The sequence below is a fragment of the Schistocerca americana genome, chromosome 1, assembly GCF_021461395.2.
Source record: "Schistocerca americana isolate TAMUIC-IGC-003095 chromosome 1, iqSchAmer2.1, whole genome shotgun sequence".
NCBI lineage: Eukaryota > Metazoa > Arthropoda > Insecta > Orthoptera > Acrididae > Schistocerca > Schistocerca americana.
The window spans coordinates 50,256,814-50,266,072 of record NC_060119.1 but is presented as its reverse complement, the minus strand read 5'-3'; positions in this window follow the sequence as shown (position 1 = coordinate 50,266,072).

The window sequence follows — 9,259 nt, the reverse complement described above, 5'->3', positions numbered from 1 at the left end:
AATTTATCTCATTTGGACCTTGCGGTCGGTACTGTTCCGCTAGCTCGGCGCTTCGAATGGTTCGCCCTTGATGATACACACTCAAGTGACCACTTTCCATGTGTCCTTAGACTGCAGACTCAACTGCCATATATGCGGCCGCGACGCTGGAAGTTTGCCCAAGCCGATTGGACACTTTTTTCGTCTCTAGCGACATTCGATGACCGTCACTTTCCCAGCGTCGACGATGAGGTCACACATATTACCGACGTTATTCTTACAGCTGCGGAACATTCAATACCACGCACCTCCGAATTGCCCCGGCGCCCCCCAGTTCCTTGGTGGAACGAGGTATGCCGTGATGCAATACGTGAGCGGCGACGTGCTCTCTGCGTTTTCCGCCACCATCCTACTTTGGCCAACTATATCCGCTATAAGCAGTTCCGAGCGCGATGCCGACGTGTCATCCGCGATAGCAAGAAGGCAAGCTGGAAATTCTCTATCAGCTCATTTAACACCATCACTCCCTCCTCGGAAGTTTGGAGTCGGCTTCGACGGTTCTCAGGCACACCTAGTTTCTCCCCGGTCTCTGGGCTCACTGTCGCGCATGATACCTTAGTGGACCCCGTCGCAATTTCTAACTCACTGGGTCAGCACTTTGCTGAGATTTCGAGCTCTTCAAATTACAAGCCAGCGTTTCTCCCGAAGAAACGTGCAGCGGAAGTGCGACATCTTGCTTTCTCCTCTCAAAATCGCGAAAGCTACAATACTGTTTTCTCCATGCGGGAACTCCAACATGCACTCTCTTCTTCTCGCTCCTCCGCCCCAGGACCGGATGGTATCCGCGTCCAAATGTTGCTGCATTTACCACCCCATAGTCTGCGTTACCTCCTTCGCCTTTATAATCGAATTTGGACCGACAGTACTTTTCTCAGACGATGGCGGCAAGCTATCGTCGTTCCTGTTCCGAAACCTGGAAAGGACAAACATCTCCCCTCTAGCTATCGCCCCATTGCTCTCACGAGCAGTGTATGTAAGGTTTTGGAGCGTATGGTGAATTGCCGTTTAGATTGGTGGCTGGAGTCCCGAAGTCTTCTAACACCTGCCCAATGCGATTTCCGAAAGCATCGTTCTGCAGTTGACCATCTTGTTGCTCTCTCCACTTATATCATGAACAATTTTCTCCGTAAAGGCCAAACAGTAGCAATATTTTTTGATCTGGAGATTGTATACGATACCTGTTGGAGGACAGGCATCCTCCGCACACTGTTCTCTTGGGGCTTTCGAGGTCGGCTGCCCCTTTTTCTTCGCGAATTTATGGCAGAGCGCACATTTAGGGTGCGGGTGAACACTACTCTCTCCCGTACTTTCTCCCAAGAAAACGGGGTACCCCAGGGCTCCGTGCTGAGTGTTGTACTGTTTGCCATTGCCATAAATCCAATTATGGATTGTCTCCTTCCTGATGTCTCGGGCTCTCTCTTTGGGGACGATTTTGCGATCTACTACAGCTCTCAACGGACCAGCCTTCTTGAACGACGTCTTCAAGGATGTCTCGATCGCCTCCACACTTGGAGCATCGAAACCGGGTTCCGTTTTTCTCCCAGTAAGACCGTTTGTGTTAATCTTTGGCGACGTAAGGAGTTTCTTCCGCCCTCCTTACATCTAGGTCTCGTCAACCTTCCGTTTTCAAACGTCGCTAAATTCTTGGGTCTTATGTTTGACAGAAAACTGTGCTGGTCTTCCCACGTTTCCTACCTTTCGGCTCGCTGTCTGCGATCCCTTAACACCCTCCGTGTCCTGAATGGTACCTCCTGGGGAGCGGACCGAGTGGTCCTTCTCCGCATCTATCGCGCCTTAGTGCGCTCGAAATTGGACTATGGAAGCATAGTCTACTCCTCTGCTCGGCCGTCTATTCTTCGGCGTCTCGACTCTATCCACCACCGTGGATTACGTTTAGTGTCTGGAGCTTTTTACACCAGCCCTGTGGAAAGCCTTTATGCTGAGACTGCTGAACCTCCGCTGTCCAATCGGCGAGCAGTCCTTCTGAGTCGTTATGCTAGCCATCTGTCTTCCATGCCTGCTAATCCAGCCCATGACCTTTTTTTCGACGCCTCCTTTGATGTAGAGTATGCAGGCCGCCCCTCCTCCCTACAACCACCGGGAGTCCGCTTCCGTCAACTGCTCCATTCTCTTTCCTTCCGCTTTCCTAAAACCTTCTTGACAACTTGGGGTACAGCACCGCCTTGGTTCCGGCCCCGGATTTGCCTGCTCCGTGACCTTTGTCGATTTCCCATAGATGGTACCCCTTCACTTGTTTATCGTCGGGCATTTGCTGCTCTATGTGCACAAATGACGGACGCCACATTTATTTACACCGACGGCTCGAAAACATCGTTAGGTGTAGGGAGTGCCTATATTGTTGGCGACACCCCAAATCACTTTCGGCTTCCCGACCAGTGTTCGGTGTATACTGCGGAGCTTTACGCTGTTCTCCAGGCTGTCCACTACATCCGCCGCCATCAGCGGATACAGTACGTTATCTGCTCAGATTCTCTCAGCTCTCTCCTCAGTCTCCAAGCTCTTTATCCTGTGCACCCTCTGGTCCACCGGATTCAGGACTGTCTGCGCTTGCTCCACCTGGGGGGGGGGGGGGGGTCTCAGTGGCGTTCCTCTGCCTCCCAGGACACGTTGGTATCTGTGGAAATGAGGCTCCCGATATTGCAGCCAAGGCTGCAGTCTCTCTTCTTCGGCCAGCTATTCAATCGATTCCCTTCGCCGATCTACGGAGCGTTTTATGTCGTCATGTTGTTCATTTATGGCACGCGCATTGGTCGACACTTCCCCATAATAAATTGCGAGACGTGAAAGCTCTTCCTTGTGCTTGGACCTCTTCCTCCCGAACGCGTCGTCGGGAGGAGGTAATTTTAACTAGTCTCCGGATAGGGCACTGTCTTTTTAGCCATCGACATCTTTTAAGCGGCGATCCTCCCCCACTCTGCCCCCACTGCTCACAGCTGTGAACGGTAAGACACCTTTCAATTGAGTGCCCCTATTTTAATCCGTTACGCTCCCGTCTACAGCTATCGCCTGATATATCGTCGATTTTAGCAGATGACACGCGCTCAGCCGACCGCGTTCTCCAGTTTATTAGTGCCAGTGAAATGACGTCAGTCATTTGAAGCTTTTTTTGGAGACAACCAACCCCTTTCTGTAGTGGATTTTTAAGCCTTCCTTCTGCTTTTAGTTTCTATAATTTTTTGACTTTCGTTCCCATTGCTGCTGGTTTTCAATTTCGGTTTTTTACGGTTTCCTAAGTCATTGACCGGGCGCTAATGACTATAGCAGTTTTGAGCCCTAAAACCAAAACAAAAAAAAAGTTTGTCGCATGAACTGCAACAAATGAATGCAACAGTTTCACAGTCGCACAATTTTCCCTGTGCTATGTCAAAACATATGTTTTTTGTTTTCAAATTTTTCCGTGTGTAGACCGTCAAATCCTGCGTGTGTCCAAGCAAATCTGAACATGTCCTGGAATTTTGGGGGGCAAAGTTGATTATGTTTGAGTGCCTTAACTTTGATAATAGTCTGTAAATAAAAAAATTTTCACTCGAGGGAGGCTTGAATCAAAGACCTTTCGTTTCCCAGCTGCTCACGCTAACAACTGGACCACGGCGCTTCAGAGTTTATAGTGCCCTTGATGCTGCCTATCTTACGCATCGACTACTCAGTTTGTATATTTTGCTTTTTTTTTTTCATAGTTCCACACAACTTCTTCCTGTTTTCTCGATTGATCTGTGTTCAGTTTTTCAAGGCCTATTCACTGTGCCAACTTGCAATTAAATCTGAGGGGGGTGCGATGGGGAGGTTCCCTTGTAAGAAAGACAATGCGCAGCCGAAATGTTATCGGGCCAGAACTGTTCCAATTGCATTGCGTGATGAAGTCGCTGCGGAACTCAAAGAATTGGAAGGCAGTGAAGCTACTGCGCCTGCACAAGCTAGTCGATGGGCAAGTCCACTGGTTTTGCTCCCAAAACCTTTAGGTCGCATTCACCTCTGTGTTGCCTAAGTAAACAGTCAGCCCACTAACTGTCAATGATACTTATACATTGCCACGCCCAGAGGATCTCATGGACAGCTTAAGTGCTGGTCGCTACTTTTTAAAAATTGATTGGCACGACGTTTATCTTCAAATATCACTAGATGAAGAATGTCAAAAAGTGTGTATTGTGAACACTCATTTGCGCTTATTTCAGTATTTGCCTTTGACAGTACTTCCACACATACCATTTTCCAACGGTATTTGGAACAGCTGACTGCACAAGAGCCCAACTGTTCAAACTACTTGGACGATATTGTCGTAGCAGGTCGTACACCTGAAGATCGTATTGAAAGTTTACTTGCTTTGTTTCGAGTGTTACCTGATGCAGGACTAAAATGTAGACTGGACAAGTGTTGCAGTATCTTGGTCATGTCATAAACAGTCACGGTGTACATTTTCTACAATCACATTTGTTAGCCATACGTGACCTGCCAGTTGCGCGCAATGTCACAATTGCAGTTAGTTTTAGGAGAAATGAACTATAATATTCGGTTCATACCGAATGCTGCACAAATCGCAGCTCCTTTGCATCGCTTGCGTCGAAAGAACGTCGCCTTTGTTTGGACAGATGAGTGCCAAGAAGCTTTCTCAAAACTTAAAGAAGCATTGCTCAGTGATCGATGCTTGGTTCACTCCGATTCTGACAAAGCAGTTGTGTTGCAAGACGACGCTTCCTCTTACGGAATAGGAACAGTGCTGTCGCACAGAACTGGTGATTAAGATAGGCGTATTCCTTTCGCACCATAAGTGTTCTTCAAGGCTCAGTGTAACTATTCACAAGTAGAGAAAGAGGCATTGGCTATTGTGTATGGCAGAAAATTCTGCTTAGTAACGGATCACAAGCCATTGCAGTCCTTGTTGCATCCAGCGCGAACCGCCCAAAAACTGCAAAGATAGGCTTAGTTGTTGTCTCAATCCGAGTACGAGATTGTGTATCGGCCGACAGCTAAACATGGTAATGCGGACGCACTTTCACGTCTTCCGATTAGCCGTGACACAGACTTTGACCGGCCCCTCGCTTCAGTCTGGAACAGGCAACCATGAAAACCAACGGCTCAATGTGAACAGACTGGCTTCGATGTGAGCCACGAACCTCGTAGCAATCGGAACAGCTCCCACACACTCCGACACTGCGTGTAGACCGCCAGCGGGCCCTGCCCACTGTGCCGCGCGGAATTTCCTGGTTAACCCACACCAACCAACCGACTGCTCGCACATCAGCACGGAGACAGCACTAAACTAACAGAGCAGCTGAGATCACAAGCTACACACAATTTCACAAACACTAGGACGAATAACGCAACCAATGCTAAAAGCAGTGACCGAGCAATGACACGGTCGACCCACAAGTTGAGACACACACCGCCAACTCACAAACCAACCGCAGAGAGCAAATACACGTCGTCTGGTAAGACGACCAACCGACGATGAATCGAGACCGTCCCCAGTTCAAGCCACGTGTGCCGGCGACGGCCGGGTGAGTCACGGCTGTCGAAGCCTCACTACTGCTCCAACCCGACTGACTTCCACCGCGTCCCAACTCTACGGCTGCCGCGTCCGGACTGCACTGCAGGCGCATTCGTACACGCTGCACGACAGACGTCAACTGGGAAGTAGTAGCAGACAGCAAAGATAATACGGCAGGGCTATATCGATAAGCACTGCTGCTGCCGCTCAAGGGCAGGCAAAGCAACAACTCAGTGACAACAGAAATTGAAACTAACATAACGAGGTGTCAGTATGGTTAGAAACAGGATTTAAAATAAGATACGGAGCGAACACGAGTCGCGCACGGCACACTCGGTTCACGTCAAATGAATCTGAAACATTCTGTGAACGCAGCCCAATGGCATACAGCATCTAACTAGTGCACCGTTCCACCCACAGTCAAACGGCGAAGCGGAAAGTTTTGTCAGAACCCTCAAGCAGCAGACTGCTAAGCTTCACTCCGCACACACTAGGGATCAAGCATTGCAACTGTTTCTCGCCTCTTATCGTTCGCATCCACGAGATGGACCATCGCCGGCGGAATTGTCACAGCCGCCACCATCGGACACCGCTCTACCTGTTCCACCCTCCTCTGAGCCCGGCGCCGAAGGAAGGTCGCAAGTGCCGCTTCGTGCCGTGTGTTATTGTCTTTTACAGGGTTCTTTGCCGCAGCACACGGTGAGCGCGAGGCGAGATCCTTCGTCAACTTGGAGCATGCGTGTACCTTATTTCAGGCCCAGACGGATTGCAGCGCCGATATCACAGTCAGTTTCGCCACTGTCATGTGTGCGGTGATCCTCCTGTGTCTCTTCCCCCAGATTCACGTATTATGAAGACGGCGCGGCCACAGCAGCCGCCAGACGGTGTCATCACGACAACGCGGGACGATCCCGTGGAGACGGAGCCTTCGCCTCCTCTCGTCCTACCGATGCACCTGGAGCCGTCCACGCCGCAGCAACCGACGCCCTTTACATCTAGCTATGGGCCTCAAGAGGTGGACGCGTACGCTTCTTGTTGTTTTCCAGGCACGTTTCCAACAGAGCGAAAACCGGGTGGTGGGGTACGACTGAAAGTGAGGTTCCCTGCAGCCACAGCTTCCAGCCCATCAGGACGTCAAGGCGTCCACGCTCCCGACTGGTCGCGGCCCAGTTGAAGAGTCCAAGATTAGCGAGTTCTGTAGCAGCATCGACTCTACTTACTTTGCTTGTACAATCTATGTAACACAGACTTGGGAATTGTTTATACTGAACAACATTGCTTATTTTTCATGTCACCCTTTGCTTGCGACACATCTGTGAAGCTGACAAAGTATTGTAATCTTTTCCTCTTGTAATAAAACTTATTAAAACGATTGTTTTGAATGTTGTGTAGCGATCCGAGAATGAAGGTTTCCTAGACACCCATATTTGACGACAAGGTTGGATTTAACATCTTCTGAACAGCACGTTGCAAGGCATCCGAGATATTCTCAGTAATGTACGTGTCTGGGGAGTTTGGTGACCAGTGGAAGTGTTTAAACTCAGAAGACCGTTCCCGGAGCCACTATGAAGCAATTCTGGACGTGTGGGGTGTCGCATTGTCCTGCTGGAATTGCCCAAGTCCGTCGGAATGCACAATGAACACGAATGGATGCAAGTGATCAGACAGGATGCTTACGTACGCGTCACCTGTCAGACTCCTTTCTGGACGTATCAGGCGTCCCATATCACCCCAGCTGCACACGTCCCACACCATTACAGACCCTCCACTCCCTTGCTGACATGCATGGTCGATGGATTCATGAGGTTATCGGCACATTCGTACGTGTCTATCCGCTCGATACAATTTGAAACGAGACTCGTCCGACCAGGCAACATGTTTCCATTCATCAATAGTCCAATGTATATGCTGACGGGCCAAAGCGAGGTGTAAAGCTTTGTGTCATGCAGTCATCAAGGATAGACGAGTGGGCCTTCGGCTCCAAAAGCCCATATCGATGATATGATGGCCCGGCATTGAAATCTGCAGCAGTTTGTAGAAGGGTTCCACTTCTGTCACGTTGAACGATTCTCTTCAGTCGTCGTTAGTTCCGTTCTAGCGGTATCTTCTTCTGGCCCCAGTGATGTCGGAGATTTGATGTTTCATCGGATCCCTGATATTCAGGGTACACTCGTGAAATGGTCGTATGGGAAAATCCCCACTTCATCACTACCTCGGAGACGCTGTGTCCTATCACTCGCACGCCGACTATAACACTACGTTCAAACCCACTTAAACCTCGATAACCTGTTATTGTAGCAGCAGTAACCGATCTAACAACTATGCCAGACACTTTTTGCCTTATATAGGCGTTGCTGACCGCAGCGCAGTATTCTGCCTGTTTATATATCTCTGTATTTGAAGACGCATGCCTATACCAGTTTCTTTGGTACTTCAGTGTACAAAAAACATAAATATACTCTAAGACAAAAAACGACGCATCACGAAAGATTTATGCAAATTGGTCAAAAATTTATATGTATACACGTATCGACGGACAACGCAAAATTGTAAACTTCTGGGAAAAGCGCAATTTTAGAGAGCAGCTGACAAATACTGCAAACGGGGTACATGTCGATTCCACGAATCGCCGAACTTCTCGACGTTTGAATAGAAAAAATGCCACTAATATGGATAAAATGCTGAGTAATTTTAAGCAGCGTAACCACAAAAACGGAGCAAGAGAGATAAAATGTGTTGGGTTATCCGCTAATGATGATATTCAGCTGAAATAGATTTCTCGTAACTAAAAATGGTGTTCCAGCGGTAGTCACAAAATTTGTCTGTAAACGCAAAAGTCCGGTGGTAAGAGGGCTCGAATTACAGCAGGCGAAAAGCGGAAAAAGTGAGATTCAAAAGATATCCAAACTGGGGAGGTAAATATTATGTGTGTCAACGGCAACCGAATTGTACCTTATGGATGAAGAGTGTAGTGTGAAAAACATTGTGTATAAATAAGGGTCTTTCCATGTATAGTTTTTAAGAGTTTCTGTTTTGTATGATATATTCATGAATTTAAAATGTATGTGATAAAGTAGGGAGGCACAATTTAGTACAAGAAGGGAGTATATATTGGTTGTGCAATTCGTGGTTCGCAGAAGTCGGCAGAACAAAATTAATTTCATTATTTGTATAAGAGAGAATTCAACTGTTCATAAGACCTACAGATCAAACTTCAAGGGGTGTCTTAAATGTGATACTTTTACTAGATCTAATTTTCTTGTGGAAACTGTTCGCACAAAAACTGGTGTGAAGAGGTCATCAGACATCACTAAAATTTTAATTGTTTGTGAGAGTAAAACATGTAGTAGTAGTAGGTCAAAGCCAGCGTCACCCCACTCTGAATTGTTGCCAAATTTATTCAACATGGCGAATCCAAGATGACACCCATAGCTGTGGCAACGTTGCAGTGACGTTGTGACGGGAAATTCAAATTTTGACGGGAAAATAGGACATTTGGGCTATCTCCACTAGCCTAACTCACTTTCCCTCCCCTCCCCCTGCCCCCTTTCCCCTCTCTCATCCCCTCACCAGCCTTATATTCCCCTGCACCATCTGGAAATTGGCAGGAGAAGTACTCAGTCTATGCTGGGCTGCTGGATCGCATGGACGTTAGCCTCTATTTTGCATTGCATTGTTTATTTAAATAGTATGAGTTGTTACAGACAGTAGCTC